This window comes from Tachyglossus aculeatus, unplaced genomic scaffold (genome assembly GCF_015852505.1).
Source record: "Tachyglossus aculeatus isolate mTacAcu1 unplaced genomic scaffold, mTacAcu1.pri scaffold_105_arrow_ctg1, whole genome shotgun sequence".
NCBI classification, from domain to species: Eukaryota; Metazoa; Chordata; class Mammalia; order Monotremata; family Tachyglossidae; genus Tachyglossus; species Tachyglossus aculeatus.
In genome coordinates this window covers 273,297-285,535 of record NW_024044844.1, presented here as the reverse complement: position 1 = coordinate 285,535, position 12,239 = coordinate 273,297, and the positions used below count along the sequence as shown (strand labels likewise).

Genomic DNA, 12,239 nt, shown 5'->3' with positions numbered 1-12,239 from the left:
TGGTGGCCCCCTAGGATGCAAATACGGGGAAGGATCCCTGGTCAGAGGATCACCTTTTCTGACTAGTGGATGTCCTGCATCAGTAGATTTGACATATGGGAGCACATGAATTGTGGTGCCAATGCCTGGAATGGGGTTGGCCTTTGACCCAGCAGCAGGCTCGAGATTCAGTCTCTAACTTTGAGATCTGCCTCCTGTACAAGCAGCTTCTCCACGAGGGCCAGACCCACCTGAACCCAAGGGCAGAGAAGGTCCCGTGGGGACATTGGCATATTGACTCTGTAGGGCCCCTACCTGTGACTTCTCAAGGGTTCTCGTTCTCGCCTGTCCCGCCATCGACCCCCGGCCCACGTCATCCCCCGGGCCTGGAATGCCCTCCCTAGGCCCATCTGCCAAGCTAGCTCTCTTCCTCCCTCCAAGGCCCTGCTGAGAGCTCACCTCCTCCAGGAGGCCTTCCCAGACTAAGCCCCTTCCTTCCTCTCCCCCTCGTCCCCCTCTCCATCCCCCCATCTTACCTCCTTCCCTTCCCCACAGCACCTGTATATATGTATATATGTTTGTACATATTTATTACTCTATTTTATTTGTACATATCTATTCTATTTATTTTATTTTGTTAGCACGTTTGGTTTTGTTCTCTGTCTCCCCCTTTTAGACTGTGAGCCCACTGTTGGGTAGGGACTGTCTCTATATGTTGCCAATTTGTACTTCCCAAGCGCTTAGTACAGTGCTCTGCACATAGTAAGCGCTCAATAAATACGATTGATGATGATGATGATGAAGGGTGGAAATACATCCTCGGGATAGAGATGGTCAATGGACTCAGGATCGTTCACTCCTGCTCTCAGGCAAATGCTAGTCAAGCACTCACAGGACTGGGACAATGGTTTCTCACCTCAGGAGATCAAAATGGACAATGAATCACATTTCAGAAATCGGTCTTTGCAGTCCTGGGCGAGGCATCATAAAGTCAGATGGATGTTCCAAGTAACCTATAGGTCACAGGACAATGGTACAGTGGGGTGGTGGAATGGCCTGCTTAAGGGACAACTGAGGTTGCATACATGACATATGCCTGATGCACAATTCACCCTAGAAGAATGGGGTAAGCACTTCTGGGAGGCAGTGACAGCCCTTTAATGTTGCCAAACCCCTACAGGAAGCCCCATCAACTGGGGTTTTGTAGGTCTGGCCTCTCCCTTGCTGAAGGCAGGACCCCCCAGTCCTGAACAGACTTGAAATATTTGGGAATGTGTGGCCCTGAACCACCCTTACTTCAGGTTACAGTGGGTAACTCATTCCCCATCTGACAGTCCATGCATGGGCAAGACAGACAGACTAGGGTACTCCTCTAACTCTATCCAAGGCTTGGATCTTACCCAAGACCTAGTTTCTTCACTCTCTTTCAGGAGGCAAGGGGAGTGGAGTGGAATTGGACTGGGCTTTCTACCAGTCACGCGTTTCCCTGCAGAGCTGGGGAAAAATCCCCCCTCCCACCCCCAAAAGAGAAAAGCGGGGAGGGGATCACCTCCGGGGCCCTACTGGGACTGAAGTATATATTTAAATCAGTATATGTTGAAATCAGTGCTAACCAAGTTTGAGTTGCAGGCACCAAGCCGGCCTCACATGAGACATCAGTCTGAGGCAGCCAGGTTTGTGCTGTAACCTGATATTCACATTACTGGAAGAAGAATGTTAGAGACTCCTTAGCCTCTGATAAACGAACATAAGTTCCTGATGGTGACTGGAGAACATCTCGGTTCTAAGTGCCAAAAAGGATGCGCGATTGTCTTAGGATTGGGTGCACCCTTGGGTCTATGTAAGAGTGTGTGTAAATGGGGTTATATTTAAATGAACTGGCCAGTGTTGTGAAAATATGTATTATGTATTAGCAGAGATGGGGGTGGTGGTGGGGAGGGGAGATTTCCTAACAGAATTTGGGTAGCTCCACAGAGAGTACTGAGAGAAAAACCCTAAAGGGCTGGATCTTAGAAGATCAAAAGGGAAATGTGTTTGAGGAAATGCGCCTCCCTCAAACAAATTATTAGTTTGCTTCATTGTGAAGTATGGATCTCATTGTTGGAAAACTTAGTCATCAAGTTTAAAAATGCAAAGGAGGTAACTGGGAGAGGAGAATTTGCAATTGCTGTTTCAGGCTAGGAATGCTTGTATGGGTGGCAATTCAATTACTCTATCAGAGATTCTATTGTATTAGTTGTAGATTTTGTTAATTTGGTAAAGAAGGTATATAATAATAATGATGATAATGATGGCATTTAAGTACTTACTATGTGCCAAGCACTGTTCTAAGCGCTGGGGGGAATACAAGGTAATCAGGTTGTCCCACGTGTGGTTTACAGTCTTAATCCCCATTTTACAGATGAGGGAACTGAGGTGCAGAGAAGTAAAGTGACTTGCCCAAAGTCACACAGCTGACAAGTGGCAGAGCCAGGATTAGAAAGTTGAATATAGACTGTCATTCTTATATTCTGCCAGTGTAAATGTGATGGCTTGAACAAGGAAACTTGTTTATTACAGAACTAACAATGTGTGAAAAAAGAAAGGGGGACTGTGAAGAAAATGCATGTATTCATTTCTTATATAATTTTTGATAAACTGGAATTTTGGACATTTGGTGTAAAGAAATGCTGTTTTGTGTAAAAGAATAATACTATGATTGGAAAGGGAAAATTGGGTACGATAATTAAATCTAGAATTTTTTTTCTTCACGACTGGGAATTGAAGGAGAACGGAAGAAGTCTGGGTTAGAGCTGGAAACTTGATCAACCATGAATCCTAAGGAGTCCGTGATGCATTCGTTCATTCAATCATATTTATTGAGCGCTTACTGTATGCAGAGCACTGCGCTGAGCGCTTGGAAAGTATAATTCAGCAAAAAGAGAGATAATCCCTACCTAACAATGGGCTCACAGGCTAGAAGGGGAGAGAGAGACAACAAAACTAAACAAAGCAAATAGACAGGCATCAATAGAAGCAATATAAATAAATGGAATTGTAAATATATACGCATCATTAATAAAATACATAGAATAAAAAGTATGTGCATAGATACACAAGTGCTGTGGGGCAGGGAAGGGGGTAGAGCAGAGGGAGGGAGTTGAGGCGACAGGGATGGGAGGAGGAGCAGAGGAAAAGGGGGGCTCTGTCTGGTAAAGGCTCCTGGCAGAGGTGAGCTTTCAGGAGGGCTTTGAAGGGGTATGTGTGCTAGTTTGGTGGTTGTGAGGGAGGAGGGCATTCCAGGCCAGAGGTAGGACGTGGACCAGGGGTTGATGGCGTGACAGGTGAGAACGAGGCACATTGAGAAGGTTAGCACCAGAGGAGCAGTATTGTATTCATTCAATCCTATTTACTGAGCGCTTACTGTGTGCAGAGCACTGTACTAAGCGCTTGGGAAGTACAAGTTGGCAACATATAGAGACGGTACCTACCCAACAATGGGCTCACAGTCTAGAAAGGTGTGAGCTGGGCTGTAGAAGGAGAGAAGGGAGGTGAGTTAGGAGAGGGCGAGGTGATGGACAGCTTTGAAGCCAATAGTGAGGAGTTTTTGCTTGGTACAAAGGTTGATAGGCAACTGTCACCCGTCGTCCGGGGACGGGTTCATTCAGTGATCGGCGAGGCGACAGAGAGAGAGAGAGGCCGGGGACGGAAAGCCTAAGTTTTATGTAAAATTTATTCCGCGAAGTGCGCAATGGATTGAGCTTCCCTTTCAGGAGGAATATAATCAATTAGCGATATTAGAGCTTCCCTACACGGGAGGAATTCACCTGATTTCCCACGCACGTGGCGGGCGGCCGGCCGGCCTCCGCCACGTGGTCACCCACGCCGGGAGAATTCACTTGTAATTGAGCTTCCCTTTCGGGAGGAATATAATCAATTAGCGATATTAGAGCTTCCCTACACGGGAGGAATCCACTTGATTTCCCACGCACGTGGCGGGCGGCCGGCCGGCCTCCGCCACGTGGTCACCCACCCCGGGAGAATTCACTTGTACGTGTTGCCCGTGCATGCAGTGAGGCGTCTGGCTCTCGCCACGTACGCTCCCTGTATGGGAGGAACCCACTTCTGTTTCCCGTCCGCAGCAGGGCAGCTAGCACCCACCCACGGGTATTCAGCGGGACACTCACCCGTCCCGCAGTCCTTCCCTCAGTGAGTTGGTCTGGTTGCAGAGCGGCCGTCTGGCGTTCTGGGCAGAGGGAGAGAGACACGTGGGCCGCTGCTGCTACTAATGCTGCTGTGGCTGCTCCTGCTGCTGGTGCCCGTCTCGCTGTTCTGCCCAGAAGGTCAGAGGCCACAGGTATTTATATCACCTGTGGCGTGGGCCCTTCCTGTTTCCGTCCTCTGCTTGCTCCATCTCCGCCCCTTCCTGCCTCCATACCTTATTTGGTCAGCACGGAGGTGAGGGACACCTATCCTTCCGCCCCACTTCCCTCTGGCCAGAGAAATTGCGTCAGAGGTGGCATTTGACCTCAAGATGGCCGGTGCCTAGGGTCACCTTGGCACATACCACCCCTTGGCCCTCGCCAAACGTTCCCAGTTGACCCCAACCTCCCCTACGTCCCTTCCGGGGCGCATGGTGGTGGGGGTGGCGCTGGAGGCCGTGCCCACCATTGCTGTCCCTCCCTTAACCGCAAGGACCTATGTCCTTCCCCGGCTGGCCACGGAAGCCGGGGAAGTGGGTCCATGGGCTGGGGCAGAGGACGGGGCCCATCCCCTGGCCAGGGGTGATGGGGCGGAGCCCTCAAGGTGTGTGGACCGGAGGTATGGAGGGTGATTGGTGGACCACGATGGTCTTAAGGTAGCGCACGGAGGCAGGACCCGGGGATGGCTGTAGTGTTTGCCGCACCCGTGAGGACAGGACTGAGCAACAACTCAAGAACCAACATCCTCCCACTAAGCCCACCGCCAGGAGCAAAAGTAGCAGCAACCCCTGGAATAGTGAGTTTCCCTCCTCAAGTCTAAAGAGTCCATAGAACCAGTACAAAACTCCTCTGGTGGTGGGGACTCTTCATTAGCTGCATGGTACACTGCCAGAGATCATCGTTTCCAATTGTTCAGAGTCACTGGAGTGAGGGGGCAAGAAGCACCGGTCATGTTGAAACAGGAACAGGTCGCCTGGTAGAAATAGGTTCCCTTCCCTGATGATGTCACACCATGGCTAAGACTGAAGACAGGCTCTCTGGGAGGCAGTTCAGTGATGATTCCTTTGCTGGGTCTGTCTGGATGTCAGGCAATCCTGACCATAGAACTGTGAGGCAGAGAAGTACCCCGGAGCATCATTTAGCCAGATATGATTGATAAAGTTTGAAATAATAGCTTTTTCCTAATAACATTAAACAATTATTCTTAGCTCATTCTTAAAAACTACTAACAATTTTAAGAAATTTTCCAATTATTCTGCTGTTGCTTTCCAAATCCTTGGGATATGATGACTAAACCTTTTCAGTCCCTTAAAAGGAAACAATCGCAAAGACAAAGTAGACATCCAGATCTGTACATATGTATGATACCGAATAACATACAGCTGCTTTTTGCCCATTAGCTAGGCTATAGCAGAGACAGCATGCAGAACTTGCATTGTCAACCCTGAAACATGGAGATTTTATATTAAAGACCATCTGAACCAATTAAACAAGCAAAGACGAACAAATCCCAGTTCTAATACATATAATTTGTAATATGCAGCAATTAAATCTGGACTTTGTGTGTTCTAATCTTTAACACGTTCAGTGATGAGCAGGCCAAGCAGTTTCACAGAGTGATGTGTTGTCATTCCCCCTCTCCCAGGCGTGATGTCTGCAAAAGAGAAGGGTCTAGGTCTTGGAGGGTCTCCAAGCCTCTACCAAAGTTAGTGGGCAGCCCTCATTGGGATTAGGTGCACAGGTTTGCCCAGTCAGATTCATTTATCATTTCAAATATATCAAGATGACTTTTGTATTTGATCTGCTTTTACCGTTTACTAAGTTAGAGAAATTTAAGGCAATGGCCTTTCAGATATGATTAAATCACCACCCCTCCAGTTGTTCCTAGGCTGGGAGAACGATGGCAAGTTCACTCCCAATTCATTCCTAATGACCGCCATTGTAGTTTCAATGGGGAAGTGCCTTAGGCTGAGAAACGCAGCCATTCACTAGGAGGGAGGCAACCCTTTGCTAGAGGGAGGTGCCTTCCCTCAAAGGAATTCCCTTTTGATCTCCCATCTGATAGCTCTCGCCCTGAAGGCAAAGTGGTTATGTTTCCTACCCCCATGCTTTAGCTTGCAAATTTCTTGTAATTGATGGTTGGCCTCCTTGCCAAGCATCCTTCCTCATCATATTTACCCGGGCCCTGGTGTCTACCGGTAAGACTTTCTGACGATCATTTACTGGGACGGTCATATGACAGGGGGGGTGGGGGGGCGGCACCCGGGTTGCAAGAGGGCCGCGGCCGCCGCCCAACGGCCGGGCCCGCCGGATCCCCCTTCTAATTTCCCTGCTCCGTGGTGGTTGGGGCCGTTGGTCTACCTTCCTGAGTGAGCAGCTTCAGGATATGTGTGGGCAGCCCATCCAGCTCGTCCATAGGAAATCCCCGCTCTCTTAACTCCCTCCATATGATCACCCGTTCTCCTGGGCCCAACCTTCCTGAGCCGACCCGCTGTGGGGGTCGGTGGGTATCCCTTTTACTATTCGTTGGAACCGGCTTTGCCCTCCTGAACCCCAGGCCTTTCCTAATCATGGCTGCTACATGCCGGGTAATCGGCATCTTAGGGGACTGGAATAGGGGCCAATCACTGTTGACCACATTGGCCAAAGTGCTCCAAGTTTGTACCCCAGTGGCCCTATCCATCAGACGGTGAGCCAGCCCACGCTCTGGCCCGGGGGGTGCACCTATTACTACGGCCCGAAGTAGGCCGTCTTGGGCGGGGAGGGACCAGGGGCTAGGTTCTTGACTCCTCTCCCTCTCATCCAGGAGTTGCTCAATTCCAAGCACCAAAAGGTGCTGGTTTAACGTAGCTGAGTCGGTCCATCGGAGGGTACCGGCCCTTCCCTGTTCACTCCGGGGAACTGTCCAAGCCCAATGTACCACGAGGGTCCAGAGGGTACGACCTTGAGTGTGAGTGTGGGTCACGTCCACCCCTGGGCCCAAATCTAGGCGGCTGCTTTCACCTGGGCTGAGGTCCACCTGGGCTGCCGCTCCCTTCCATACCCTGGCCAGCCAGCCGATCACCGGCTCCCCGGGGTCCCGGGAAAACTCTCTAGAGAGCTGCCTAAGCTCAATAGCTGTGAAGCTTGTAATCTGGGTGGTGACCTTCCCCTGGGAGTTCCGCTCCTCTTTGATAATGGGGTAGAGGGGTTTGGGCTGCCACTCGGGGTTCTGCGGGGGCACCTCCCAATCGCACGGGGAAGGGGGCGGTTCCAGTTTCGGTACGGGATCGGGATCCCCCTCCCCCTCTTCAGAGGAATTCTCCCTGCATAGCCCCGAGTACATGACCCTTTTGATCTCCTGCTCAGTTACGGGGAGTTTCCTCTGTTCTTCTAACTCCTTAGCCACCCGGGGTGCCAATTTCTGCTCTAAGAGTATCGCCTGCTGCATTTTTACCTCGGCCGCTGTCTGCAGTAAGAGGCATTTCGTCTCACTTTAGTTTTGTCTCTAGGGCGGCCCGCTCCTGCCGCCACCGCCGGCGGTCCTGGGCGGCGGCCTGCAGCGCCGTTGCTAGGAGACCGAGGAGGGCGGTCTTTCCTTTCTTTTTCCTGATTTGGGTAGCCTCCCGCCAATCACAAAATTCCCTCACCAGATTGGCCGGGTCCTCCCAGTGATTCTCCACCCATTGGCTGTCCCATCTTGGGGTTTTCCATCCCTGATCCTCGAGGAATTCAAAAAGCCCTCTCGGGTCTCTGTCGCCTATCGCCGATCCCACCCTCGTCGCCATTTATGTCACCCGTCGTCCGGGGACGGGTTCGTTCAGTGATCGGCGAGGCGAGAGAGAGAGAGAGAGGCCGGGAACGGAAAGCCTAAGTTTTATGTAAAATTTATTCCGCGAAGTGCGCAATGGATTGAGCTTCCCTTTCGGGAGGAATATAATCAATTAGCGATATTAGAGCTTCCCTACACGGGAGGAATTCACCTGATTTCCCACGCACGTGGCGGGCGGCCGGCCGGCCTCTGCCACGTGGTCACCCACGCCGGGAGAATTCACTTGTAATTGAGCTTCCCTTTCGGGAGGAATATAATCAATTAGCGATATTAGAGCTTCCCTACACGGGAGGAATCCACTTGATTTCCCACGCACGTGGCGGGCGGCCGGCCGGCCTCCGCCACGTGGTCACCCACCCCGGGAGAATTCACTTGTACCTGTTGCCCGTGCACGCAGTGAGGCGTCTGGCTCTCGCCACGTGCACTCCCTGTATGGGAGGAACCCACTTCTGTTTCCCGTCCGCAGCAGGGCAGCTAGCACCCACCCACGGGTATTCAGCGAGACACTCACCCGTCCCGCGGTCCTTCCCTCAGTGAGTTGGTCTGGTTGCAGAGCGGCCGTCTGGCGTTCTGGGCAGAGGGAGAGAGACACGTGGGCCGCTGCTGCTACTAATGCTGCTGTGGCTGCTCCTGCTGCTGGTGCCCGTCTCGCTGTTCTGCCCAGAAGGTCAGAGGCCACAGGTATTTATATCACCTGTGGCGTGGGCCCTTCCTGTTTCCGTCCTCTGCTTGCTCCATCTCCGCCCCTTCCTGCCTCCATACCTTATTTGGTCAGCACGGAGGTGAGGGACACCTATCCTTCTGCCCCGCTTCCCTCTGGCCAGAGGAATTGCGTCAAAGGTGGCATTCGACCTCAAGATGGCCGGTGCCTAGGGTCACCTTGGCACAGCAACCACTGGAGATTTTTGAGGAGGGGGGTGACATGCCCAGAGCGATTCTGTAGAAAGATAATCTGGGCAGCATAGTGAAGTACAGACTAAAGCAGGGAGGGACAGGAGGTTGGGAGATGAGAAAGGATGCTGATGAAGTAATCCAGTCGGGATACGATGAGTGATTGTCCTAACAAGGTTTGTTAGTTTGGATGGAGAGGAAAGGGCGGATCTTGGCGATGTTGTGAAGGTGAGACCAGCAGGTTTTGGTGACAGATTGGATATGTGGGGTGAATGAGAGAGCAGAGTCAGGGATGACACCAAGGTTGCGGACTTGTGTGACAGGAAGGATGCTAGTGCCATCCACAGTGAAGGGAAAGTCAGGGAAAGGACAGCAATAAGGAGACAGCAGCACACAAGGGAAAAATTTAATTGCTGAACATTACAAATTATAATGATGATAATGATGGCGTTTGTTAATATCTTACTATGTGCAAAAACTGCGGGTTTATCTGTTTATCTTTGCTTGTATACAATGATCTTTGGTTAAAATGGTCTTTAATATGAAATGTCTTCTATGTTAAGGATTAAAACAATACAAACCCTGCATGCTGTCTCTATGGTTAGCCTGGTGAATGGGCTAGGAGCAGATAACTGTCACTTTGCATAGCGTATGGTCATATGTAAAGGGAAAGGTCCAGATGTTTGTTAATTTGTCTTTGTAATTGTGTTTCCTTTTAAGGGGATGGGGGAAGTCTTAGGCATCATATCCCAGGGACTTGGAAAGTAACAGAGGAACCTTCTGACCTAGATTGATCTCCCCCGGAACCTGGGACACTGAGAGAAAGTCCGTTCCTGTACCAAACTTCCCAGGACTGCCTTGGACTGATGATCCATTGCTGACCCTCCTGGAAGCCCCACAAGGACTCATGTTCCCTTGCCTTCCTGCCCTTAATCTGATTTATATTTCTGTAGTGCTACCCCCTTTTGCCTTTAATGCCATTGTTTGCTGGAGGAACGTGTACAGAGTTTAGGATGGTAAAACTGATGTTAGTTTCCATTTTGTTTCCCAACTCTCCATTTGGGCTCTGAAACCAAGAACCTCTACTTTAACTTATCTCAGCAAGTGTCCACGGTGGGGAAGGCCAGTAATCGTTGGGTCTGTGCTCATCTGCTGGCCCATCATGAGCAAGGAATCCCTGTAGTTTCAACAACTCTCTCTTCGACCCCTCCAGTCTGGCTTCCGTCCCCTACATTCCACGGAAACTGCCCTCTCAAACGTCACCAATGACCTCCTGCTTGCCAAATCCAACGGCTCATACTCTGTCCTAATCCTCCTCGACCTTTCAGCTGCATTCGACACTGTGGACCACCCCCTTCTCCTCAACATGCTATCTGACCTTGGCTTCACAGACTCCGTCCTCTCCTGGTTCTCCTCTTACCTCTCCGGTCGTTCATTCCCAGTCTCTTTTGCAGGTTCCTCCTCCCCCTCCCATCCTCTTACTGTGGGGGTTCCCCAAGGATCAGTGCTTGGTCCCCTTCTGTTCTCGATCTGCACGCACTCCCGTGGTGACCTCATTCGCTCCCACGGGTTCAACTATCATCTCTACGCTGATGACACCCAGATCTACATCTCTGCCCCTGCTCTCTCCCCCTCTCTCCAGGCTCGCATCTCCTCCTACCTTCAGGACATCTCCATCTGGATGTCTGCCCGCCACCTAAAGCTCAACATGTCGAAGACTGAACTCCTTGTCTTCCCTCCCAAACTTTGCCCTCTCTCTGAATTTCCCATCTCTGTTGACGGCACTACCATCCTTCCCGTCTCACAAGCCCGCAACCTTGGTGTCATCCTCGACTCCGCTCTCTCATTCACCCCTCACATCCAAGCCGTCACCAAAACCTGCCGGTCTCAGCTCCGCAACATTGCCAAGATCCGCCCTTTCCTCTCCATCCATACCGCTACCCTGCTCATTCAAGCTCTCATCCTATCCCGTCTGGACTATTGCATCAGCCTTCTCTCTGATCTCCCATCCTCATGTCTCTCTCCACTTCAATCCATACTTCATGCTGCTGCCCGGATTATTTTTGTCCAGAAACGCTCTGGGCAATTACTCCCCTCCTCAAATATCTCCAGTGGCTACCAATCAATCTGCGTATCAGGCAGAAACTCCTCACCCTGGGCTTCAAGGCTGTCCATCACCTCTCCCCCTCCTACCTCACCTCCCTTCTCTCCTTCTAGAGCCCAGCCCACACCCTCCGCTCCTCTGCCGCTAATCTCCTCACCGTACCTCATTCTTGCCCGTCCCACCATCGACCCCCGGCCCACATCATCCCCCGGGCCTGGAATGCCCTCCCTCTGCCCATCCGCCAAGCTTGCTCTCTTCCTCCCTTCAAGGCCCTACTGAGAGCTTACCTCCTCCAGGAGGCCTTCCCAGACTGAGCCCCTTCCTTCCTCTCCCCCTCGTCCCCCTCTCCATCCCCCCATCTTACCTCCTTCCCTTCCCCACAGCACCTGTATATATGTATATATGTTTGTACATATTTATTACTCTATTTATTTATTTATTTATTTTACTTGTACATATCTATTCTATTTATTTTATTTTGTTAGTATGTTTGGTTTTGTCTCCCCCTTTTAGACTGTGAGCCCACTGTTGGGTAGGGACTGTCTCTATATGTTGCCAATTTGTACTTCCCAAGCGCTTAGTACAGTTCTCTGCACACAGTAAGCTCTCAATAAATACGCTTGATGATGATGATGATGATGATGATGTAATTTCTGTGCCCTTGCTCTTGGCTACCTGGCCCCGGAAGGGCTTCTTATGTATCTATATATAACGGCCCTGAGGGAGCCACTAACCTTTGCGAGCCTCAGTGGGAAACTGCCAGATTGACCACCCCTCTATGTTACCATGAGTCAGATGACGAGGGGCCAGACCTGGGGATTTATCCCAAGTGTCTAATCACCTTCAATTATACCCATCAACAGACAGGAGCTATTACGAGCATCTTAGGAACAGCATTCAATGTTGCATCAGAGGTTTGGGACTATAGAATTCAAGAGAAAGGTATAGTCTGTCAAAACTGTGGTCCGGATAACTCTCACAGCCTGTACTGAGGGAAAGTTTCCTTCACCTTGTATTGGCTGGCTATGACCCAGTTTGGAATATTCACATCTCCACCACACTGGAAAAGGAAAGTAGATTTTTCTGGCTATGCAGAAGGGGGCATATATGAGTTCCTCCAATACCGCTGGAAGGGGAGGTGTATTTAGCCCCCGATATGGAGGTATATCAAAACCCAGGAATATCCCTCATCAAGAATGTCAGAGTTTGGAGTTGGAAGAGAGAGATAGGGAACCCTTGTCTTCCCCAAACACTGACTTTCATGCTTTGTATG

The 12,239-nt window shown here is 50.7% G+C and overlaps 1 pseudogene; it reads right to left on the bottom strand.

Moving 5' to 3' along the window:
- Positions 1 to 4,468: 4,468 nt before the first annotated feature.
- On the bottom strand, positions 4,469 to 7,485 carry LOC119922493 (annotated as a pseudogene).
- Positions 7,486 to 12,239: the final 4,754 nt, after the last annotated feature.